The sequence below is a fragment of the Heterodontus francisci genome, chromosome 38 (genome assembly GCF_036365525.1).
Source record: "Heterodontus francisci isolate sHetFra1 chromosome 38, sHetFra1.hap1, whole genome shotgun sequence".
Classification (NCBI taxonomy): Eukaryota; Metazoa; Chordata; class Chondrichthyes; order Heterodontiformes; family Heterodontidae; genus Heterodontus; species Heterodontus francisci.
The window spans coordinates 25331856-25358299 of NC_090408.1; the positions used below are offsets into that span (position 1 = coordinate 25331856).

The window sequence follows — 26444 nt, forward strand, 5'->3', positions numbered from 1 at the left end:
TGTCATCACTGCTGGACCGCCCAGCTGCATCAATGATGCAATTGAAATCACTGCCTAGAATGACCGGCCTGGACGTCGCCAGCAGCAGTGGGAGCTGCTGAAGAACAGTCAGCCGCTTGCTGTATTGGACCGGGGCGTACGTGTTGATTAACCGGAGAACAGCATTGTTGTACGTTGCGTCTACTATGAGGAGGCGAGCACTCACCACCTCCTTGACTTCAGAGATGGTGAAGTTGCCACCCTGTAGCAGAATGCCCAGGCCAGAGAAACGGGAATCATTTCCCCCTGACCAGATCGATGGCCCCTGGGACCACTATTGCGACCATTGCCTGTAAGTGCTGAAGTGTGGTATTGCACACTCCTGCAGAAATAGCAGGTCAGCCTTGACATTGACCTTGTAACCTAAGGTCGAAATACATCGCATAGTGGACTTAACGCTACGCATGTTAACAGAGGCAATTTTTAAACCCATTTTAAAGATTTTAGGTTATACATCCAAATGTCTATACAAGTTTCAGCTCCTGGGCGTGCTGCTGCACAACTGTGGTGCGTTTAAACTGTTCCACAGTCCTTGGGCTGAGAAAAGAGTCCTGCTCTGCAACAGGAGCGTTGTACCGTTTGGGTGATGACATGGGGTCGTGAACCTGGGAAAGGTTTCCTTGTGCTGAGGTGGAGTTTTGCGCTGGTTGCATTGCTGCTCCCGTTTTCCAGCAGCAGCTGAACATTTAAAGCAGAGGGAGGTGGGGGGTATAGGCAGAGTGGGACAGTGAGATTTACTTTCAGTTGCTTCAGAAAAGAGCATTCACAGATACAATGGCCTCCTTTTGGGCTGTAGTCCTCAGTGGTTCTACATGCCTTCTCCTTCCTGCACATCTTATAGTGAGCCTTCAGGTCTCTCGGCTCCTTTTCCCTCATTTAGCATCAACTATACATTTACAGTGCTGTTTCATCTCAATCTACTTCTTAGATTTATAGGTTAACAGTAGTTTGAAAATTTGCATGGGATGCAGGAAGACCATTACAGCAGCTGAGTCACAGGCAGAAAATTCTGGAACCACTCCCACCCCCCCCCACCCCAGCCCAGCAGCTGTCGCGAGAACAGAGGAATGTGAGTTTCGAATGTAGACCCATTTGAAATGTTAATTGCTCCATTTGCTCTGCAGGCGCTGGCTGACACACGTATTCCCAGCATTTTCTGTTTCCAGTATCTGCAGTTTTTGATTTTGAGCTGATTGATGTTTCCTGCATCTTATTAAAATTCTGAAATAAATTCCAGAAATGTCCAAGATAAACCAGCTTAAAATATTTGAAGATGCAGAAAATTGGTGGTATAACAGCAACGTCTTGCATTTATAAAACACTTTTAGTATAATAAATGCCCCAAGGCATTTAACACTGGTGAATAAAATGGCTGCTGACCATTACTAGTAGTTGGGGGAGGTGATCACAGGCATAGTCAAAGAGATGGGTTTGATGAGGCATTTGAAAGTGGGGAAATGTGTAGCAAGGCTGAGGGGTCTAGGGAGAGTCTTTCAGAATCTAGAGCTTGGGTTACTTGAAAGCTCTGCTGCCAAAGGTTGGCTGGAGGGAAGGGCAGCTGTACAAAAGACCGGAGTCGAGGGTGCAAGCTGGCACACACAGTTTGGAGGATATTGCACATCAAAGGAGGGAAGAAGCTATAGATGGAGTTGTTTGAACTTAATGTGTTTGTTGTTACCATCAGGTGAGAAGGGATAGCAAAGCTCCCCTCTTGTCCCTTTCCTTGTTTGACCGCAAAAGGGTTTATTTCTTTTAAACAGTCAATGTGCTTACCAATTCAGTGTTTAATCCTTTATGTGCTATGATCATCAAAGAATCAATCTGACAGGTTTTCTTGAGTTTAAACAAGAGGTTAGTTCATTGTACTTAAAATCTAAACCTGATCTAAGTAAAATAATAAAACTGTGCTCCAACTTTCACATGCACACGCACACATACACACAAACTCACACACACAAATAGGTTACAGGGTGATGAAGAATAGTTTGGGTTGGATTAGAGTCCAGAACAAGTTTTAAAAAAAAAAAATATACAGTCTGCAGAGTCTGGTAATTCAGTTGTCTTCTGGCTGAATTTGTGGTTCCAAAGTCTCTGGCTGGTAGAAGTGAACTTGGTCGCTGGTCCACCTGGTTCAGGGTTTTCTTGGAGACAGTGATGTCAGTGGCTTTCTCCCCTCCCCCCCCCCCCCCCCCCCACCCACCACCGCCACCACCACCGGGGTCTCTGTCTTAGCAATGGTAGACGTGACTGTTCCGCAGTTGTAGATAGGTTTGGAATCTTGTGATGTTACCTGGGGAGAAAGGGAGAGAGCGACACATAGCCCCACTGGGATCTTGCACAGGTTTACTCCCAAAAGCTTGTCTGCTGTGCATAACAAAAACTCAAAATTTTCCACAGAGTGGGGAGACTGTCACATGGTTCTCTCAGTCCCTTTTTTAAAAATGAGGTCCAAAGTCTAAAATCCAAATTTCTCCCAGGTTGTATTTTGTCAATGTTTAACCCCAGAGATATGTCTCCACTAGTGAATGCTCCAAGATGGCTTGAGTGTCCTGCTAACGTGGGTGGTACTGAACAATCTACTCAGCTATCCAAGCCATTGTCCTGGATGGGAGCCTTGTTAGACATGCATCTCATACATACATACATACATATGTATGTAAATACATACAAATTAGGAGCAGGAGTAGGCCACTTGGCCCCTTGAGGCTGCTCTGCCATTCAATAAGATCATGGTTGATCTGATTGTAACCTCAACTCCACATTCCTGCCTATCCCCACTAACCTTTCACCCCCTTGTTTATCAAGAATCTATCTACCTCATCCTTAAAAATATTCAAAGACTCTGCCTCCATCACCTTTTGAGGAAGAGAGTTCCAAAGACTCACGACCCTCAGAGAAAAAAATTCTCCTCATCTCTGTCCGAAATGGGCGACCCCTTATTTTTAAACAGTGACCCCTAGTTCTAGATTCTCCCACAAGAGGAAACATCCTTTCCACATCCACCCTGTCAAGACCCCTCAGGATCTTATATATTTCAATCAAGTCGCCTCTTACTCTTCTAAACTCCAGCGGATACAAGCCTAGCCTGTCCAACCTCTCCTCATAAGACAACCCGCCCATTCCAGCTTTCAGTCCAGTAAACCACCTCTGATCTGCTTCCAATGTATTTACATCCTTCCTTAAATAAGGAGACCAATACTGTACATGAGTACTCCAGACATGGTCTGTATAACTGAAGCATAACCTCCCTACTTCTGTATTCAATTCCCCTCACAATAAGCACTTAACATTCTATCAGCTTTCCTAATTACTTGCTGTATGAACCTTTTGCAATTCGTGCACTAGGGGCACCCAGAACCCTCTGCATCTCTGCTCTGCAGTCTCTCACCATTTAGATAATATGCTGCTTTTTTATTCTTCCTGCCAAATGTGGACAATTTCCCACTTTCCCACATTATACTCCATTTGCCAGATTTTTGCTCACTCACTTAACCTTTCTCCCTTTGTACCCTCCTTATGTCCTCTTCACAACTTACTTTCCTACCTATCTTTGTGTCACTAGCAAATTTAGCAATCATGCCTTCGGTCCCTTCATCTAAGTCATTTATATAAATTGTAAAAAGTTGAGGCCCCAGCACTATCCCCTGTGGCACACCACTCATTACATCTTGCCAACCAGAAAATGACCCATTTATGCCTATTCAGTTTCCTGTTAGCTAGCTAATCTTCTATCCTTTCCAATATGTTAACTTCCCAAACCATGAGCTTTTATTTTCCGCAATAAGCTTTGACGTGGCACCTTATCAAATGCCTTCTGGAAATCTAAGCACAGAACATCCACCAGTTCCTCTTTATCCACAGCACATGTAACTTCTTCAAAGAACTCCAGTACATTGGTTAAACATGATTTCCCTTTCACAAAACCATTAGAATTAGAACATTACAGCGCAGTACAGGCCCTTCGGCCCTCAATGTTGCGCCGACCTGTGAAACCATCTGACCTACACTATTCCATTTTCATCCATATGTCTATCCAATGACCACTTAAATGCCCTTAAAGTTGGCGAGTCTACTACTGCTGCAGGCAGGGCGTTCCACGCCCCTACTACTCTCTGAGTAAAGAAACTACCTCTGACATCTGTCCTATATCTATCACCCCTCAACTTAAAGCTATGTCCCCTCGTGTTTGCCATCACCATCCGAGGAAAAAGACTCTCACTATCCACCCTATCTAACCCTCTGATTATCTTATATGTCTCTATTAAGTCACCTCTCCTCCTCCTCCTCTCCAACGAAAACAACCTCAAGTCCCTCAGCCTTTCCTCGTAAGACCTTCCCTCCATACCAGGCAACATCCTAGTAAATCTCCTCTGCACCCTTTCCAAAGCTTCCACATCCTTCCTATAATGCGGTGACCAGAACTGCACGCAATACTCCAGGTGCGGTCTCACCAGAGTTTTGTACAGCTGCAGCATGACCTCGTGGCTCCGAAACTCGATCCCCCTACTAATAAAAGCTAACACACCATATGCCTTCTTAACAGCCCTATTAACCTGGGTAGCAACCTTCAGGGATTTATGTACCTAGACACCAAGATCTCTCTGTTCATCTACACTACCAAGAATCTTCCCATTAGCCCAGTACTCTGCATTCCTGTTACTCCTTCCAAAGTGAATCACCTCGCACTTTTCCACATTAAACTCCATTTGCCATCTCTCAGCCCAGCTCTGCAGCCTATCTATGTCCCTCTGTACCCTACAACATCCTTCGGCACTATCCACAACTCCACCGACCTTAGTGTCATCCGCAAATTTACTAACCCACCCTTCTACACCCTCTTCCAGGTCATTTATAAAAATGACAAACAGCAGTGGCCCCAAAACAGATCCTTGTGGTACACCACTAGTAACTAAACTCCAGGATGAACATTTGCCATCAACCACCACCCTCTGTCTTCTTTCAGCTAGCCAATTTCTGATCCAAAGCTCTAAATCACCTTCAACCCCATACTTCCGTATTTTCTGCAATAGCCTACCGTGGGGAACCTTATCAAACGCCTGACTGAAATCCATATACACCACATCCATGTTGACTCTGCCTGATTATCTTGAATTTTTCTAAGTGCCCTGTTAGAATGTCTTTAATAATAGCTTCTAGCATTTTCCCTAAGACAGATGTTCAACTAACTGGCCTGTAGTTTCCTGCTTTCTGTCTCCCTCCCTTTTTGAATAAAGGAGTTACATTCACTATTTTCCAATCTAATGGAACCTTCCCCGAATCTAGGGAATTTTTGAAAATTAAAAAATGATGCATTAACTATCTCTTTAGCACTTCTTTTGGGACTCTAGGAGGAAGCCCATCAGGACCCAGGGACTTGTCAGCCTGCAGCTCCAACAATTTACTCAGTACCATTTCCCTGGTGATTGTAATTTTCGTGAGCTCATCCCTCCCTTTCATTTTCTGAGTTACAGCTATTTCTGGGATGTTACTTGTATCCTCTATAGTGGAGACCAATGCAAAATACCTGTTCACTTCATCTACCATAATCTTATTTTCCATCATTGATTCCCCAGACTCACTTTTTATAGGACCAATACTCACTTTGTTAACTCTTTTTTTTTAAATATTGATAGAAACTCTTACTATGTTTTTATATTTCTAGCTAACTTTCTCTCTTACTCTAATTTTTCCCACCATATTAATCTTTTAGTTGTTCTTTGCGTTTTTTAATATTCTGTCCAATCTTCTGACCTGCCTCCCATCTTTGTGCAATTATATGCTTTTTCTTTTAGATTTAGATTTAGAGATACAGCACTGAAACAGGCCCTTCGGCCCACCGAGTCTGTGCCGACCATTAACCACCCATTTATACTAATCCTACACTAATCCCATATTCCTATCACATCCTCATCTGTCCCTATATTTCCCTACCACCTACCTATACTAGTGACAATTTATAATGTCCAATTTACCTATCAACCTGCAAGTCTTTTGGTTGTGGGATGAAACCGGAGCACCCGGAGGAAACCCACGCAGACACAGGGAGAACTTGCAAACTCCACACAGGCAGTACCCAGAATTGAACCCGGGTCGCTGGAGCTGTGAGGCTGTGGTGCTAACCACTGTGCCGCCCATTCTTCTGATACTATCTTTAACTTTTTTAGTTAACCATGGATGGTCGGTCCTCCCCTTGTAATTTTTCTTTCTCGTTGGAATGTAACTATTCTGTGTATTCTGAAATATCCCTTTAAATATCTGCCACTGCATCTCTATTGACCTATACCTTAACCTGATTTGCCAGTTCACTTTAGCTAGTTTTACTTTCATGGCCACATAATTGCCCTTGTTTGAGTTTAAAATACTAGTCTTATACGCACTCTTCTCTCCCTCAAACTGAATGTAAAATTCAATCATATTATGATTGCTGCTGTATAGGGGCACCTTCACTATGAGGTCATTAATTAATCCTATCTTGTTGCACAATACCAGGTCTAGTATAGCCTGCTCTCTGGTTGGCTCCAGAATGTGCTGTTCTAAGAAACTATGCCAAAAACATTCTATGAACTCATCTAGGCTACCTTTGCCCTCCTGATTTTTCCAGTCTATATGTAGGTTAACATCACCCATGAATATCGCCGTACCTTTCTGACAAGCTTCCATTATTTCTTCCTTTATACCCCATTCTACCATGTGATTACTGTTAGGTAGCCTGTACATCACTCCCACAAGTGACTTCTTGCCTTTATCATTTCTCAACTCTACCCAAACCACTTCTACATCCTGGTTTCCTGAACTTAGGTCATCCCTCTCTATTCCACTAATACCATCATGAATTAACAGAGCCACCCCTCCACCTTTTCCTAGCTTCCTGTCCTTCCTAAATGTCATGTACCCTTCAATATTCAGGTCCCATTCTATATCATCCTGCAGCCATGTCTCTGGCTATCAGATCGTACTTATTTAGTTCTATTTGCGCTATCAGTTCATCTGTTTTGTTTCGAATGCTACGTGCATTCAGATATAGAGCCTTCAGTTTTGTCCTTTTATTATTTTTGTAATGTCTAGCCTTATCTGCTGACTTAGTCTTAGATTTGTACTCTCTGTCCCTTCCTGTCATGTTCTGTTTGTAATTTCCCATATTAATACCTTTCTCTCTTGCCTTGTCTCTACTCTTTGAATTACCACATCTTCCCAAATTTGATCTCTTGCCCCACTATTTAGTTTAAAATCCTCTCTACTTTCCTAGTTTTACAGCTCACTAGAACACTGGTCCCTGCACATTTCAGGTGGACTGTCCCAACGGTACAGTCCCCAGTACTGGTGCCAGTGCCTCATGAACCAGAACCCATTTCTACCACACCAGTCTCTGAGCCACACATTCATTTCTCTAATCTTATTTGTCCTATGCCAATTCGATGTATTGGAATGTGAGGTATTTCAATGCAAATTGTGGTGGCCATCTTGGCTGCTAGATTTTTAAGTTAAATGTAGGATTCCCGCTTTCCTTTTTAAAAGGTAAATGTAGGTTTCCAACCGATGAATTAAAAATCCTCATTCAGCATAACATGTTTTCTTGACGTAGATACAGAGGGTTGATAAATGAGCAGATGTTGGTGCAGGTTGTGGAATGTTGGAAGAACTGGAGTTCATGTTAGATGGGAGTCAGACAAAGAGAGTATTGGAGAAACTGCGTCAGGGCAAGAAGTCTAGAATGGGGATGGACTCATGGACTTGGGAGAAGAGAGACGGAATTCTATGGCCCTAAAAGAGTGGGCTGGTGGCAGGGGTTGGGGGCCGTAAAATGGAGTGGGAGATGGGAGCCCTTCCCGCCCTGCTCCCGCCTCTGCTGCCAATTTACGCGGGGTGGCAGTGGTGAGAAACTGCCTGCCCGTCCCGGGCCAATCAAGGCCCTTAAGTGGCTAATTTTCTTCCACTTAAGGGCCTCTGCCCACTGCCAAGGGTATTTTATGTTTGGCTGGCAGGCGGCTGAGGCATCAGAAAACCCGCCTGATAAAACTAGGTGGGGACCTGGGGGTGCCCTACTGATTGGGTACCCTGTGCCCCATGGAGGGCCCGAAGCCCCAACCGCCCGCAACGCACAACACGACCCCTGCCCCCCCTAACCGACCCCCTTTTCTCGCCGGGACCCAACCGATTGCACCTGGCAGGACCCCAAAAACTTTTCCGGGGCCGGCAGTCATCTTCCTACTGCAGCTGGGTGTAGTCCCAGCAATGGCCACTGCTCCTGGTGGCGCTGCCGAGACAAAGAGCTGCCGCCTGCTGATTGGCCGGCAGCTCCATTAGGTGGGACCTCCTGCCTTAATGAAGTGGAAGTCCTGCCCAAAACCAATTAAGAGTCTGGGGACCGTAAAATCTGGTCTGGATCCCCAGGCCCGGCAGAGGCGGGAACACCAACGACTTTTCAGCCAGGGGACTGGTACCCCCCACCCACCGTAAAATCCAGCCTGAGAGTTTTGATGGGAGCAGGGCTAGATGGCTTCAGTCTTGACAATGTTGTTAGTCTTGGCTTAGTGATGGCAGACTCACCTCTGAGTCGCAAAGTTTTAGGTCTGAGCCCCACTCCAGAGACTTGAGCACATAATCTAGACTAACACTTCATTACAGTACTGAAGGAGTGCTGCATTGACAGAGATTTTGTCTTTTGGGTAAGATGTTGAACTGTCTTCGCTCTCAGGTGGATGTAAAGGATTGCACAGAACTATTCAAAGAATACTGTTCTCACTAATATTCATCCCTTAAGCAGCATCACTATAATAGCTTCTCTGGTCATTTATTGCATTGCGGTTTTGTGGGACCTTGCTGTGTGCAAATTGGCTACTGCACTTAACTGACTGTAAAGTACTTTGGGACTTGATGAAGTTGTGAAAGGTGTTATGAGTTCAAGTTATTTCTTTCTATTAAGTTGGTGCTATCTGATGTCAGGCAGTAAATGATTATACCAGAGCGGCATCGTTGGGTATAGGCAGCAAGCAGATGGAAACTGACTGCGCGCCTGAAAATAATGCTTAAGATTGGCAAATGTAATTATATAGTGAAGAGTATATTGTTAAAGTCCCTCAGAAAAAAAAGTTATTCAAGGAACCAAACATTGAATGTTAAGTCCTATTGCTAGACGGTAATTGTCAAAGTCAGATGCAATAAAGATAAGGTGGTTAGGAAGGCATATGGGATACTTGCCTTTATTCGCTAAGGCATAGAATATAAGAGCAGGGAAGTCATGATGGAGCTGTATAAAACGCTAGTTAGACCACAGATGGAGTTCTGTGTACAGTTCTGGGCGCCACACTATAGGAAGGATGTGATTGCACTGGAGAGGGTGCAGAGGAGATTCACCAGGATGTTGCCTGGGATGGAGCATTTCAGCTATGAAGAGAGACTGGATAGGCTAGGGCTGTTTTCCTTAGAACAGTGAAGGCTGAGGGGGGACCTGATTGAGGTATACAAAATTATGAGGGGCATTGATAGGATAGATAGGAAGAAACTTTTTCCCTTAGCAGAGGTGTCAATAACCAGGGGGTATAGATTTAAGATAAGGGGCAGGAGGTTTAGAGGGGATTTGAGGAAAAAAGTTTTCACCCAGAGGGTGGTTGGAATCTGGCACGCACTGCCTGAAGGGGTGGTAGAGGCAAGAACCCTCATAACATTTAAGAAGTATTTAGATGAGCACTTGAAACACTATAGCATACAAGCCTATGGGCCAAGTGCTGGAAAATGGGATTAGAATAGATAGGTGCTTGATGGCTGGAACGGACACGATGGGCTGAAGGGCCTGTTTCTGTGCTGTATAACTCTATGACTCTAATAGTGATAAATACATGCACAGAGTATAACTCTAACACTCGTTCTGTAAATCAATAGAGATTAACTACAGCTGAGATAGGATACAGTCTGCACTTAATTCAAATTATCCAATAATTTAATTTTTTAGCACTAAATTTCCACTTTGTTTACATTGAATTAAATTGCTAGATAATTCAACTTTGAATTACCAAGAGTAAACTGTTTTATATTCAATTTTTGTCATGGCACTTGTCAAATGACATGGAAATTGGAAAGGACTTTTTAAAAAGGACAGTAAGCACTGTGCCAAATTAATGAGCTACAAGGGGAAGCCATTGTTACTGAAAATTAAACTAAGGGTATGCATGAGACAATTTTTTAAAATCAAGGACATTAGTTGATTGTGGAAGTGGTTTGTGTGGAAATAGTAAGGAACTGAAGGACATGATAAATTCAGGAAATTGAGCATAAAACATAACAAGTCTTCATAATTGGACATGTAATACCTTGCTAGCTAACATTGTGAACAAATATTTGCTTAAAGCTTCCAAAAAGAGAAATTGTTTCTCAAATAGAGCCTGTAAGCTCAGCAACAGTGCAAGAACATGATCTCTGGATTTCAGAGGTAGACCTGAACAATGATTTTGAATAGTTTCTTATTTCTACTAATGCCTTAAAGATGATGATGCTGAAGCATCAATATCTGGTGTGGATGGCTGATGATGAGCCTAGGAACATTTACTCAATGCCAATTCTTGCTCTATGTATCAGTACTTATTCAGTGTGACTACTTTTAAAAGCTAAATCAATGTTCTTAAGCCCATTGCTCAACTTGGATAGGCATAAATAATACTAAAGACACCTTGGATATGGTGGTGAATGCACCGTGTCTAATCTCCACATTTAGCCATTGCCTTCAGTACACATATACTTTAAGTCTGTTAAGTCATCAGGAGCTCTGCTAACTGTGCATACACACTGATCCACTTTTTCTTGAAGTCTGTGAAGCATCATTTTGATATTAGCTGAGATTGATCTCTAGACCACATTGCAAGTGACTGAGACAGTTATGGAAAGTTCACATTATGTTATGCAATGCCATGTTGACACCTCTCCATATTGACTCTGATAATCTTGGAACCGAGCTGTCATTGTCTTCCTTCAGTGTAAGTTTTTTGGCAAATGAATATAGTCTCGAACATATACAATGCCTATACTTTGAATTAAATGATTTTATATTATCTGTTGATTCAAAATAACACAAAAATGGCTTTGAATGACCAAGAGTAGACAATGGTCAGTTCCAAGAATGAGCCTGAAGAGGAACAAAGTGTAGGCCTAAACCCACTCCTCAGATTTGACTGAGTGTGCAGCTGCACTGAAACCTAACTGCAGCACTTCATGGAAAGGTTTATGTATGGTAGTTTAAGCATGCTCGTCTTTCTACTTACCATGACATTCCAAACATTCTTTGTATTAACATCAGATTGTAGAAGTCACTGACTATGACTCTGTAGCTCATTTTGCTACAGGGGGTAATAATGCTTGGACTTCTCAATCAACAGTACATTCGCCCTGACAACTAACATGATCATATACCTTGTCAATACACCATGTAAGGCTTTAACGCTCCTGAGGTGTCTCTTTCTGAAGACCAAATCTCTACTAGGTTTGTACAGAATGATAAAAGAACACAAGTCATAATGGAATTAATGTTAGCCTTCAGGCAAGTGATGTAAAATTTTGAGATTGACTTAAATTTTGTAATCAGTACAAATTGTTGGTGCTGTTCTGTACAGACAGAAATACAGTTTTTATAATATTTGCATTTATATAGCACCTTTTAAATTGAAATGCCTCAGTACTTTATACAATGATATATCAGACATTTTGAGTTTAATCTCATTCCAGCCCAAACTAATGAAATTGAAGTCTTTTTATCTTCCATATAGCATTACTATCCAGAGTTGGAAGCGACAGACAAATGCTAGGTGTGGGTTTTTCAATGGGGTGCCACCTACTTTGATTCAAAAACACAAATCTGTCTGGCCAGATGCCATTAATACATACCTCTCTTCATTAAAATATTCTCCTCCCCTTGTCTTTCTTCTCTCTCTTAACTGCCTGCCTGCAGTTAGGATTTGCAAGTGTTTCCTCATTCTTTCTTTAGTTCATGCTTTCGGGAGAGACATTCACACGGACACGGTTATCCCATTATCTCTTGCAATACTGAAATACTGAATCAGTTATTAGAACCAAATGGTTACATGTAAGAACCTGTGATCTGCCATTTGAGCAGGACTTGACAGGGTAGATGCAGGAAGGATGTTCCCGATGGTGGGGGAGTCCAGAACAAGGGGGCCATAGTCTAAGGATTTGGGGTAAACCTTTCACGACTGAGATGAGGAGAAATTTCTTCACCCAGAGAGTGGTGAGCCTGTGGAATTCGCTACCATAGAAAGCAGTTGAGGCCAAAACATTGTATGTTTTCAAGAAGGAGTTAGATATAGCTCTTGGGGCGAGAGGGATCAAAGGGTATGGGGCGAAAGCGGGAACAGGCTACTGAGTTGGATGATCAGCCATGATCATAATGAATGGTAGAGCAGACTCGAAGGGCCGAATGGCCTACTCCTGCTCCTATTTTCTATGTTTCTATGAACCTGCTGCCTAATGTGGCAAGATGGTAGGCCTATATATACAAATTCAGCTTCTATTGACTGTAGTGCCACAACTGAATTTGCCCATAATTTCACACCAGTAAATATAAAATGGATAATCTCATCCAGAAGTACAATAAGGCTGACCTGTATGAAAAACAGAAAAATTATAGTAATCCACCAGTAGATGCTCATATATTGGAGCTAAGGGACAATATTGGGATTTAGTACAGGGAGCTTTGCTCTGACTCTGGCCTGTGTTTTACCTGATGCAAAAATAATTGGTATGAATTGGGTAGACAATTTATTACCCAGGGCTGACATCTCCACCTTAATGAGTATAGAAATTCAATGCAAAATATTAATTACATAAATAATTAAATAACAGAAAAAATCTTTTCAGAATTGGCTAATTGTTCAATTTCAAACACAAGAGGGTGCTGCAGATTTCGTATCTTGTATTTGCTGCAGATATTGTACCAGAAATGCTAAGCAAACTGCTTCAGAAAGATACGTTTTTCTTCTCTTATAATAACTTTGCTACAATATATTTTAAGTTTACAGATTTGAAAGTATGTTAAATAAGCAGGCTTCTGGTTTAGAACCCAAAGGTCATGCAATATAACTGCTGAGCCACCCTCAATGTGAGTATTTTAGCCCTGGAGGTTCCATTGTCTGAGAACAGAAAAATCTCAAAGCTCCAGGCACCATTTTCAATCAAAGTTGCATCTGTCAAGGGAAGGAACATCAGGAACAGGAAATAGACCAGGACAGGGTTTTGAAGCTCTGAAGAACAATGCTTTGGGACATCCTGTTGCGATCTTAATTAAGAGTACATAATTGAAATGACATTCTAATTGATTATTCTTGGATTTGTACAAGATATTTAAAGCTGTATTTAATTATCTGTGCCAATGTAATAAAAGGCTGGTAATTCTTCACCCACACGGGCCTCCTGATTGGTAATATATACATTGTGATAGCTGGCTGATCAGATCATTGATGGAACACGTCCACATCTTTGTACAGCACATAACTCCTGTTAAAAGACTGAAGAGTAGATAAAGTTGTTTCTGTGACTACTTCGCATATATTGAATGTATCAGAGCTGTACTGATGCTAGAACCTACTACAGCTTCAATTAAATAAATGTAAAACCTACAAGTGCTATGGCGTTGAATATATCCAGCAATACTGTATAGCTGCAACTTTGAATAGTAAGATATTTCAAAACAAATGACAACAACATATTTATTTGGCAGCTTTGATGTAGTAAAACATCTCAAGGAGCTTCACAGGAGCGTTACCAAACAAAATTCTGACACTGAGCCAAATCAGAAGATATTGGGGCAAATGATCAAAAGCTTGGTCAACGAGGTAGGTTTGAAGGAGGGTCTTAAAAGAGAAAAAAGAGGAGGAGTGGCACTGAGGCTTAAGGAGGGAATTCCAGAGCTCAGGGCCTTGGAAGCTGAAGGCTTCAGTGGTGGAGTGATGAAAATTGGGAATGTTCAGGAGGCCAGAATTGGAGGTGCAGAGATATCTCAGAGGTTGTAGGGCTGGAGAAAATTAGAGATAGGGAAGGGCGAAGCCATGGCGGGATTTGAAAACAAGGATGAATATTTTAAAATCGAGGTGATACTTAACCAAGAGCCAGTACAGGTCAGCAAGCACAGGGTTGAATGGAATTGGTGTGACTTAGGACATGGGCAGCAGAGTTTTACATGAGCTCAAGTTTATGGAAGGTAGAATGTGGGAGACCAGCCAGCAGTGTGTTGGAATAGTCAAGTTTGGAGGTAATAAAGGCATGGATGAGGGTTTCAGCAGATGAGCTGAGGCAGGGGCAGAGTCGGGCAATGTTACGGAGGTGGAAACAGGCAGTCTTAGTGATGGGTGGGGATATGTGATCGGAAGCTCATCTTGTGGTCAAATATGACACCCAAGACTGCAAACAGTTTGGTGCAGCCTCAGACAGTTGCCAGGGAGAGATGGAGTCGGTGATTAGGGAACAGACGGAGTTTGTGGCGGGGACAAAAGACAATGGCTTTAGTCTTCCCAATATTAGTGAGAGGAAATTTCTGCTCATCCAGTACTGAATGTAAGACATGCAGTCTGACAATTTTGCGACAGTGGAGGGGCTGAGAGAGGTGGTGGTGAGGTCGAGCTGGGTGTCATCAGTGTTCACGTGGAAAACTGATGATGTGCTTTCGGATTATGTCATCAAGTGGCAGCATGTAGATGAGAAACGGGGTGGCCAGGGATAGATCCTTGGGCGATAGCAGAGGTAACAGTGTGGGCATGGGAACAGAAGCCATCGCATATGATTTACTGCCAGTGACTGCATAGATAGGAATGTAACCAGCTGAGTGCAGGCCCACTCAGCTGGCTGACGGTGGTGAGGCATTGGAGGAGGAGTTCTGATGAAAGGTCACAGACCTTTATAGTATTTTATAGAATTTTGGAGAGGAAAGGGAGGTTAGAGATGGGGTAGTAGCTTGCAAGGATGGAGGGTCAAGTGTTAGATTTTTTGAGGAGTGTGATGATGATGGCAGATTTGCAGGAGAGTGGGGAATAGTACTTGAGAAGAGAAAACTAACATCAGCTAACATAGGAGCCAGGAAGAGAAGTTGGATGGTCAACATTTTAGTAGGAATAGGATTGAGGGAGTAGGAGGTGGGTGTTGTGGACAAGATGAGCTCAAAGAGGGCATGAGGGGAGATAGAAAAGAAACTGAAGAAAGTTGAGAGTTCAGGGCTAGGACAGGGGGAACCTTGGAGGGAATTTGGCTCGGTGGGCTGTGGAAGGGAGAGAAGTGGCAGAGCAGCTAATGAATGTTCTTAATCTTAATGATAAACAAGACCATGAGTTCCTCACACTTGTTGGACATTAAGGTGGAGGAGACATGGAAACGGGATTTTAGAAGACAGTTCATAGCAAAGAGAAGAAACTGAGAATTATCTATCATGGAACAGCAAGCAGTTTTCACAGACAAGACCAACTGTGCTTTACGTGGTTCAGCCAAATCTGGCGATGAATGGCTAAACCAGTGGTCGGCCATATCCATTCAAGTCTGCGTGCATTGGACTTAAGGGAGCAGAGATGAGGGCCGAACGGGGGAAATGGCCTGGGTGACAGATAGTAATGGTTTTTATGGGGACTAGGGCAAGGAAGAGGTGAGGATGCCATTGAGCAGATTGGTAGCTGCAAAAATATTGTGGTGAATGGAGGCTGAAAGGCTAAACAGTTGGGATTTTGTAAGTGCAGCTGTAAGTCGAATTGGGAGAGTTTTGTTCAGGAGGGAATACAGAAGAAAGTAGGGTTGGAATGGGAAAAGGGGGATGTGAATGGATAATGATACACGGAAGTGGTTAGAGGTAGTCTTATCTGTGATTGATACAATGGGAGTAGTGAGGTCAGAGTAGTGAGATGGCGAGGATGAGAGGGTGGTCTTGAATATGGATTGGGGTGTTTTATGGAGGGAAAGTTGGAGGACAATGAACTCAGGTGAGAGAGCATGATGAGTTGAAATGGAGGCTGAAATCACCAAGGAGGTGAACTTTCTCAGTGCAGAGGCTGTCTGAGAAAGCAGTGAAGATATCTCAGTGAGAAAATATCTATGGCATTTGTGAGGGCAGTAGATAATGAGCATTTTAAATGAGAGGTGAGAGGGCTGGACAAAGGTGACATGCTCAAAGGGGGAGTAAATGCTAGAGGAGTAGGGGGTCAGACCAAGGTGTGATTTGGTGATAAGACCCACACTGCCAACACAAAGGTCTGGCTGGAGCCATTGCTGGAAGTTATCACCAGATGGGGAGGTTTTATTTAGGGAGAAGGTGTCATCACTCTTCAGGTAGGTTTCTGTCAAGGACATGATGTCAGTGCAATCATTCACAACAAACTCATGGAAGATAAGGGCGTCGTTCACCAGTGAACGGACATTGTGGAAGGAGATGCAGAGACGGTCTGTGATAGTTGATCTGCTAGCAGAGTCCACAGGGTCAGTACTGGGAGCGGTGAAAGATGCAGTGGAGATTGTTCAGATTAGTCCCCACTGAACACAGAAGGTCAGTGAGAGAGTAGGATTGGGCTGTTGGGGTTGCTGCTTATAAGGTGGTAATGACGAGTGCCTTGAGGGTCCATTTGGAGGAAGCCGAAAGGCACAGAGGGAAGCTGCAGGCTTTTTTAAGAAGGAGTCAAGCCTGGGATGGTGGCAGGAGAGTAGGACGGTCGAGGAGTGTAGGGGTAAGTATTTGGAAGGACAAAGTACCTGAGAGGGGAGAAATGAAAGGAGACATGATGACAGTAGAGAGGAGTCCAGGATGGGTAAAGAGAAAAGAAGTAAAATTGTGGCAGGAAAAAAGTGGAAATAGACCAATGGGCTTGGGTCCTGAGCAGAAACCGAAACATGCAGGCGAATGACAGAGGGAAAACTCGAGTTGTTGTGTAGCAATGATTGGGATACATATATCCAAGTATCGGCACAACATCGTGGGCCGAAGGGCCTGTTCTGTGCTGTATTTTCTATGTTCTATGTTCTATGTAGTAAACAGGGAATGGAGAGGAGACAAATGGAGCGAGTCCAAAGTTAAAGTCAGAGATCCCATTGTGGGATAAAGTTGGCCTAAGTATTGACGAACTGTTATCCAAGTTCAGAAACGTGTGGCAGGAGAGTGAAGTCCAGAAGTTTTTGAAGATCGGATACTGGAGGACACACTGATGGAGGTATTCCCATGGGAATGAAGAACCAGGAGGTGTGCAGAATCCTGCGGAGCAGGAAAAAAAAAACAGTTGGAGGTCACCATAAGATCCAGAGGCAGCAGAGAACTGTACTTCAACTTGGGAGAGTGAATCTCTGGCCAGGAATCAGACTGCAGCTGAAGCTGAAAAACCAGTAGGCCAGTCACAGGCTCAGCAGGGAACCGCCATGGTTAGGTTATAAGCTGATCAAAATTACTTTAAAATTTAAATAACAGCAGCAGATCAGAGACACAGTAGCTGAGTCTAATGGTGTAATCCAGTGCAGAAGCATAGTCTTGATGTCAACAGAACCAGGCTTTTCGCAATCTTGGTGTCTCATTGTCCCAGTTGACACTGAGTTGAACTTCCAACCCCATATCCTCTCCATCACCAAGACCACCTACTTCCACCTCTGTAATACTGCCAAAATTTGCCTCTGCCTCAGCCCCTCTGCTGCTGAAACCCTCATCCAGGCTTTTGCTACCTCCAGACTCGACTATTCCAATGCTTCCCTGGCTGGCCTCCCACCTACCAGCCTCCATAAATTTGAGCTCATCCAAAACTCTGCTGCTTGCAATCTAACTCGTACGAAGTCCCGTTCGCCCATCATCCCTGTGCTCGCAGAACTACTTTTGGCTCTGCGTCTTGCAACACCTCAATTTTTAAATTCTCATCTTTATTTTCGAAACATAGACTTGCTTTTGTATGGGGACATGAGTTTGCTTACAATGTTAAAGGTGCTATAGAAATGTAAGTTGTTGTTGCTTCTGATGCAGTGTAACCTTCAAAGTGTCGCAATCTATGAGGTTTATTGAACAGGTAACTTGTTAATGTAATAACAGTGAAGCACAGAACCTGAAAGAAATTCATCCCATTATGGAATAGGTTTTAAATATATATAGCATATATATTTACAGATAACCCATGCTAAAATTAGGCTCGGCCTATCAATGTCACCAGGAAATAAAATGTGAATTAGTCACTTTAAACTAAAATTCAACATATGGTAAATTTGAACTCGGGCCACTCTTTTTCCTAAACGACAGTGACACTTCTCTTGATCTCAGGACTAGACCTGAGAGAATGGAGTGCTGCAAGTACGGAGGGAGATAGATTTGAGTGAGGGGAGTGGACCGACTGACATGGTCAATGTTATGCTGGCAGTTCTCAATAAGAGAGGGTAAAAAGCCAGCGGGAGGGGTGTAGGCCGTAAGGGAACTCTGAAAGAGTTTGCTCTGCAGGGGGGAAGCTTCCTGAGCAAATAAATGGATCTGGAGGCAAAAGCTCAGTATGAGGTCACACACAATTTATTGAGTGGAGGCAGAAGGGGATGAACTTGAGGCCTTTGCTCAGAAGAGGGCAAGGTCACTAAAGGTGAGATTGGACTTTTATTGATACTGGGAGATAACTGGATGGCATTCAAAGCTGTAGAGATAAATCTTAGTTGATATTTTTGTCTTCTTCACTGTAGGGCAGTCACATGAATGAAAATGATCTTTGTGCTCATCTATCCAGTCCCTATTCTTGCCCTCCATCTCCTTCCAGGATATGCACTTGTTTCCTAAATGATTCCCATTTTTTTTAGCTCCACTATCCTAACTAGAGTTCCATTCTACTGTCACAATTTAAATGTCAGGTTTCAGACTATTTATTATGAGATGTGTCTGTGAGCTCCCTTTTCAGTGGCCTTCCCTTGAAGTTAGAGATCAGCGTGTGGTGGTTCTTGTCTGCAATTACAGTGACGGGAGAGAGGGGAATGTGTGAAGGAGATTCCCTTCAATGCAACTGGGTGCGCTGTTACTCTGGTTTCTTGGCATCTTGTGGAGAAGGTGAAGTTGGTGATCAGCCTCTCGCTGCACACCGAGCCGCAAGCAATCAGCTCACTGCAAACTCACCAACATCAACCCGCATTCCTATTTCGCCTTTAAGGTAGTGAGCAAACTCGGCTTCCCCTCCAAAAGCAAGTGTGTTGTGTGTGTGTTATTTCTTTTTGTTCCGCCCACCTTTGTGTTCGCAGGGTGAAACCCGCCGCATTTTCTGGACGGGATTCTCCCGGGGGCGCCGGGCGGCCTGTCAATCAGCGGAGGCGCGTGCGCACTCCCTCTGCCCTTTCCTTCGCCGGCCGGGCCGGGCCGGGCCGGGCTGAGCTGAGCTGAGCTGAGCTGAGCTGTCACTGCTGCGCGATATGGAAGGCGCTCCGCAGCCATTCTGACAGTAGGGAGCCCACAGAAAGAGCGCTGAGGCGGAGGGGGGCGGACAACTTCTCCAGCAGCAGGAGGTGAGTGAGTGAGTGGAACAAGAGTCTCTCTCACACACACACACCACATAAAAAAGACTTTGCTTTAAATCTGAGTGAAGCTGACTGGAGGTAATTGTCTGCTTTACGCCCGCGGAGACCAGGGGAAAGCTTGAAGTTGTTTATTTTCTCCCATTTCAATGCAACTTGTTGCGATTAAATTAGGAGCTGCCGACTCTCAGTCCCCGCCACTGTGAGCAGCTCAGTAACTCAGTAAACAGGGTGCTCGGGGTTTGCTGACAGCATTGGATTGGGTTCCAACTTTTTGGTAAGTGGAGCTGCCTCTCTTGCTTTAAGATAGTTTGAACATTAAAAGACTTGCAATGAAGAATATTACCAAAGTCACTCACTGCTGACCAGACATTATAGAAGGTGGTGCTGCCAGCTCGCAAACGTGCTGGAATATTCTTTTGGTAAATATGTTCAGCTTTAAAAAATAATCTTTGTTTGTTGTAGCCCAAGATTTTCTCCTCCTTCCTGGAGCCCTTTCCCCCCCATTCTTTCAAGGTCTGCTTTTGATTTTTATACTTTGTTTTTTGGAGGAACTCTAATTATTTTTATGTTTTGAAATCCAGAATCATTTTATTGAGAAAATCTTGACTTATTTTCCCCAACTTCACCGGCTGATTGGCCTTTTAAAATTGATTTTATGAAGTATGCACTTTGCCCAATTTAAATGTGAAATGCATAATTTGACTTAAACACAGTGTTATTAAAATGTGAAATGTTTTAATCTAAAATGTTAATGCTTGGAGGAAACAAGATATTCAAAGCAACTGCATAAGCAATCCTATTTTTAGATGTGATTGATGTTTCGTACAATATGATGCATCTGGAGGAAAAGTTCACTTCAAAAAATGGACATGTTGTAGTTTGCAGTGTTGTACTGTGGCTGTAAGATTGAGTGAAACAGTGCTGGGAATAGTACCTACTGAAACCAGCATGGGCTAAGTTTGCTTCTGGGAAAAAACAAAAACCCTCCACATTCTTGAACTTTTCAATGTCTGAAATTATTTCAAGGAAATGCCAAATAGTAAGGAATGATCAAAATTAGAGTGGTGCCTTAATTGTTAATAGATTTAGGTTAAACTGACAGGTCTGTCATCCTAGATCTAAGTGGAGCTGGTGGGAGAGGTCCATTCTCTATCCAGGGAAGAGCAGTGTCAAAAGATGGGATCTCAGCAGGTGAGTAGCTGAGCCGTATGTTCCAAGATCTCCCGATTGATCCCTGATTTGTGCTATGTTAACTGATCCCAGCTGACTTTTGGCACTACTGCTGGGTAAGGGAGGGTAAATTGAGTAGCTTTCCTGCTGCTGGTGGCTATACCATGACTCTCTTGATGGAGTGCCTGTGGGTATATGTCAGGTGAAGTGAGGATTGAGCTTTGTTGTGATGTCCCACACAATTATAGCACACTGATAACTGAATATCAGGGTTTGCATGGGAAACAATGGTTTCTTGGACAAGGGACTAGAATACAGTTGGTGACTGTAGCTTTGCAGCTCACCAAAAAGTCATCTTGTTGAAGAGAGAATAGGAATGGTGAAAATTGTGGAGCAAGGAGGGGGAAAAAAATAGGTCATCTAATTCGCTACCTTGACCTTGGATTTGTGTAGAGGAGTGCATACCTAAAGGGGAGTTGCAAGGCTGTAACACAATGTACTAGCTCAGAAGATAGCTCACTAGAACAAAAATTGAGTAGTTCATGAATGTCATGTGAACTCCCATGTATGGTGGAGTTTTTTTGTTTGTCTGCTTTCTAGTGTATTATGCAGCTGGCTTGTTCCCAGGCCAATACTGCTGTTGAATTATAACAGCAGCCTTTTATTGTAGGGGCTGTTCTAACAAGCTCGGTGTTTGAAGCACATTGTTGGCTCAGTGTAAAAGGATCTTTCAGTTGAATCTGCACCATTCTGTATCTGACTTGTGTCGTTCAGCTGTGGCTCAGTTGGTGACACTCTCACCAAGTCAAATGATTGTGAGTTCAAGACCCACGTGAGAGACTTGAGCACAAAACTCTGGGCTGACAGTACAGTACTGAGGGAGTGCTGCACTGTTGCAGGCATCGTCTTTCGGATGAGATGTTAAACCAAGGCCATGTCTGCGCTCTCTGGTGGATGTAAATGATCCCATAGCACTACTTTGAAGAAGAGCAGCGGAGTTATGCCCCGATGTCCTTTCCAATCTTTATCCCTCAATCAACATCATAAAAAACAAATAATCTGGTCATTATCACATTGCTGTTTGTGGGATCATGCTGTGCACACATTGACTGCCCGTTTCCTACATTTACCTCATTTAAAGCTCTGATTTCTGTCAGTACCCTAGTTGCATTAAGTCTTGTTCACCCTTCAGTCCTGTCCTTGCTGACCTACACCAACATGACGTCCAGTCTCCAATGATGCCAATTTAATATTCTTATCCACTGTGGTTAAATTCTTTAATGGCCTTTCCCATCCCATCTCTCTAATCCCCGATGCCCTACAATTCCCCTTGACCAGAGCTCTTTATTCATACAAATCTGATGAGTCGTATATCCCTCCCTTTTCTTTCTGCACCACCTGCAGTCATGTCGTCAGCTCCCTAGGCCCCATGCGCTGTAATTCCCTCCCAATACTCCTCATAGTCGGGACCTTAAAGTTAGAGATCATTGTGTGGTGGTTCTTCTCTGTTCCGCTTCCAGGGTTTGAATTTCTCCCCCGTAACTAACAGCGGACCCAGGTCCAGTCTGACCCGGGACTGTACAGCAGAGGCTTAAACGTGTTTTTTTAATTTTGCAGCTGCCTACTGTAAATAGTTTGTTTTATTTTCACCGCAATTTAAAAAAATTGCCAATCACACTGACAGGAGGAGAACCCAGCCTTGGCACAGTGGGGAATGTGTGAAGGAGGTTCCTTTTAATCCAACTGGGTGCGCTGTTACTCTGGTTTCTTTGCATCATGTGCGAAAGTTGTAGGGAGAGGTGAAGTTGGTGATCAGCCTCTTGTTAATAACAGGAGCACTTTCCCTCTGTCTGTGATCTGAGCCACCCCCTCCTTTTTTAAATCCTTCTTAAAATCCACTCCAAACTTTTGGTCACCCTTCTTAATATCTCTGGCTCTGAGTCTGTTTATATCTAATTATGTTTCTGTCAAGTGACGTTGGACTTTTTTTTATTTGTTCGTGGAATGTGGGCATCGCTGGCAAGCCAGCATTTATTGCCCATCACTAATTGCTGTTGAGAAGGTGCTGGTGAACAGCTGTCTTCAGCCACTGCAGTCCGTGTGATGTAGGTACACCTACGGTGCTGTAAGGAAGGGAGTTCCAGGATTTTGACCCAGCAATAGTGAAGGAACGGCGATATAGATCCAAGTCAGGATGGTGTGTGGTTTGGAGGGGAACTTGCAGGTGGTTGTGTTCCCATGTGCCTGCTGCCCTTGTCCTTCAATGTGGTGGACGTACTGTCAAAGGAGCCTTGGTGAGTTGCTGCAGTGCATGTTATAAATAGTACATACTGCTGCCACTGTGCATTGATGGTGGAGGGAGTGAATGTTTAAGGTGGTGGCCTAGCAAGTGGGCTGCTTTGTCCTGGATGATGTCGAGCTTCTTGAGTGTTATTGGAGCTGCACTCATCCAGACAAGTGGAATGTGTTCTGTTACACTCCTGACTTGTGCCTTGTAGATGGTCGACGGGCTTTGGAGAGTCAGGAGGTGAGTTACCTGCTGCAGAATTATGAATCTCTGACCTTCTCTTACAGTTACTTTATTTATGTGGCTGATCCAGCTCAGTTTTTAGTCAATGGTAACCCACAGGATGTTGATGGTAAGAGACACATTGATGGTACTGCCATTGAACGTCAAGGGGAGTTGGTTAGATTCTCTCTTGTCGGAGATGGTCTTTGCCCAGCACTTGGGTGGCACAAATGCTATTTCCCACTTATCAGCCAAGCCTGAAGGTTGTCCAGGTCTTGCTGCATGTGGGTATGGACTGCTTCATTATTTGAGGAGTTACGAATGGGACTGAACACTGTGCAATCATCAGCGAAGATCCTCACTTTATGACAGAGAGAAGGTCATTGATGAAACAATTGAAGGTGGCTGGGCCTAGGACAACACCCTGAGGAACTCCTGCAGCGATATTCTAGGGCTGAGATATTTGGCCTCCAACAACCCATAGCTATCTTTCTTTGTGCTAGGTAAGACTCCAAACAATGGAGAGAGAGAGCTTTCTCCCTGATTCCCATTGACTTCAATTTTGATGGAGCTGCTTGATGCCACGCTCGCTGAAATTTATCTCTGCTAATAGACGGCATCTTTAACAATGCAGCATTGCGTCAGTGTTGCCCTAAAGCAGGGGTCTGCAACCTGCAGCTCTGGAGTCACATGTGGTTTATTAAGGACTCGTGCGGCTCCTGACCTTAATCAATCAAACCCATTTTAATGGTAATTATATGGCTTGTTTTGTATATCCATCACATTACTGTGCACAAACTGGCTGGTTTGTTTGCCTACATAACAATAATAACTACATTTTCAAATTAAGTAATTGGACATGAAACATTTTGGGATGTATTGACATGAAAGGTGTTGTATAACTATTTTAATATAGTACACACTAAATACACTCAAAGCACTAACAAAGAGTCCATGGTGCTGAGTTCAGACCATTAGTATCAAGCTTCAGACTTGTACACAACATTACATTGCTCATTTACGCAATGCATGTTTAAACTAGCTTACTGACCTTAAACAAGGGCAGAACATCGCGTGTAAAGTTAAGGCAACAGGCAAAAGTCAATACAATTAACCAGCCCAACAGAAAAATCTTTTATGTCTGTTGTTGTGGTTACAAGTGCATAGTATGAATATGTATTAAAAACTGAATTTAGGTTAAAAACCTTGATGCTCAACATTTGGCTGATGTTCTTATGTGAAGCCAAGGAAAATGTATCTGAGTGAGGGCAGGGTTCAAGTATAGATGTCACTTCAATTGGTGGCTGCTAGATTTCCTGACATAACTGTTGGAAAAGTTTACTAGTGTTTGAAGTTAAAAATGGAAATTCTAATCCTAATTCTAATCCATCATCTTGGCTGTTAACTAAAATCAGTTTACTTCAGTTAAGACTGGATATTATTGTAAAGCAAAACATAAGTTCCCAATTAGTCAAGGGTCTGAATTTTGTAGCTGACACTTCAGTAAAGAATTTGCATTTGTTTTTCCTGATTGATGTTTTCGAGCAATATTAAAATTCAACAGATTCTTTGATTCAAATAACTTTTTGAAAAAGAAAACATTGATAGCTTTTGTGGAATTGTGGCTTTCTCCTTTTAACAAACCCTTTTTCGAAAGTGGCAACTTGTTACAGGGATTTGGTTGCAAACTGCTTTTTAGTATCTCCTTCATTCTTGATGCGTGAGCCTGGACTGTCATTGTCAGTGGGCTATAGGATTGTGGCAAATATCACTGTAGAACTGTACCTGACCTAGTCTTGTACCACAATATGGGCGGCGCAGTGGTTAGCACCGCAGCCTCACAGCTCCAGCGACCCCGGTTCAATTCTGGGTACTGCCTGTGTGGAGTTTGCAAGTTCTCCCTGTGTCTGCGTGGGTTTTCGCCGGGTGCTCCGGTTTCCTCCCACCACCAAAGACTTGCAGGTTGATAGGTAAATTGGTCATTATAAATTGCCCCTAGTATAGGTAGGTGGTAGGGGAATATAAGGACAGGTGGGGATGTGGTAGGAATATGGGATTAGTGCAGGATTAGTATAAATGGGTGGTTGATGGTCGGCACAGACTCGGTGGGCCGAAGGGCCTGTTTCAGTGCTGTATCTCTAAATAAAAAATATGAATGAATAGATAGATGCTAAAGAATAGGAACCCTGGCTGTGGTGCTTTTTCCTCTTCCATAGTCTGAGAATCTTGAAGCTATTTTTGGTACCTGGCTGTAATTGGCTATCTTGGAGGAAATGAGGGATCAAATTGACTGTATACCTACCCTTTTTCTGCCTTTTAAAAAAGCATTTATAAATTTTTAAGGCAAGGTTTCCTTCTTCAGGTTATTGGAACTATGTAGTAACATAAGCTATGTCCTGTTGGAAGCAGGGGCAGTTGCCAGTTTCCCAATTTTTCTTTTATGGCTTGAGTATGTATATTGGAACTATTACTAGGGATTGGGGAAGCCTGTCTTATTCTCACCATGTTTCTCAAACTGTACTTGGTTGGAGCTTGCAGTTTTCTCAGCAGAGTAGGACTAAAACTATATATTCCTTCAGCTTATTAACCTAATATTCTGTCCTGAGCCTATATAGGAGCTTACAGAAAACTGTACAACTTTCTTCTGAAGTCTTTTGAATTTGCTTATTTAAGGGTATGGCAAAGTAGTGGTTATGGTGCTAAACCACTAACCTAGAAGTTGAGTTCATAATCCCATCATGAAAAATGTGAAACTGAATTATATAAATCTGATTATCAATGGGCTGGCACCAGAAAAAGCTGCTGGATGTGAATCCAATTGGTGCCCTCATGTTCTGTACAGAAGGGGATCTGCTTCCCCTACCTGATCTGGCTTATCCGTGACTCCAGTCCACACTGGGGTTGATTCTTGATGCCCTTCGAGCAACCAGGGGCAGCAGCAATAAATGCTGCATCGACAGAGTCACCCACACAGTTTTTTTTGTCAAATCCAGCAGGTTTTTCAGTTTATAATCGCTATATTGGATAAGCCTTGTTGGTATCTGTTGCTGTTTGTTTCTTGAGTATTCCATGGTTTGTACAATAAATCTTTACTGACATCTATTTTATGGTTTAATAACTTACTCCAGTACTTTCCCACCATTCTCATATATCACAAATCATCAGTCAGTGTAGAAATGCAGCAAGACCTGGACAATATCCAGGCTTGGGCTGGTAAGTGGCAAGTAACATTCGCGCCACACAA

At 43.2% G+C, this 26444-nt stretch overlaps 1 protein-coding gene across 7 annotated transcripts in view; it reads left to right on the plus strand.

Moving 5' to 3' along the window:
• The first annotated feature begins 19331 nt into the window (after positions 1-19331).
• The window catches only part of cgnl1 (cingulin-like 1), a 150209-nt gene continuing 143096 nt past the window's right edge, over positions 19332-26444 (plus strand). For 2 of the 7 annotated variants that reach the window (XM_068017886.1, XM_068017884.1), the window contains exon 1: positions 19332-19509. The gene's annotated coding sequence lies outside the window, so the exon portion shown is untranslated. The other 5 variants (XM_068017885.1, XM_068017887.1, XM_068017889.1 and 2 more) reach the window with 5 other exon arrangements.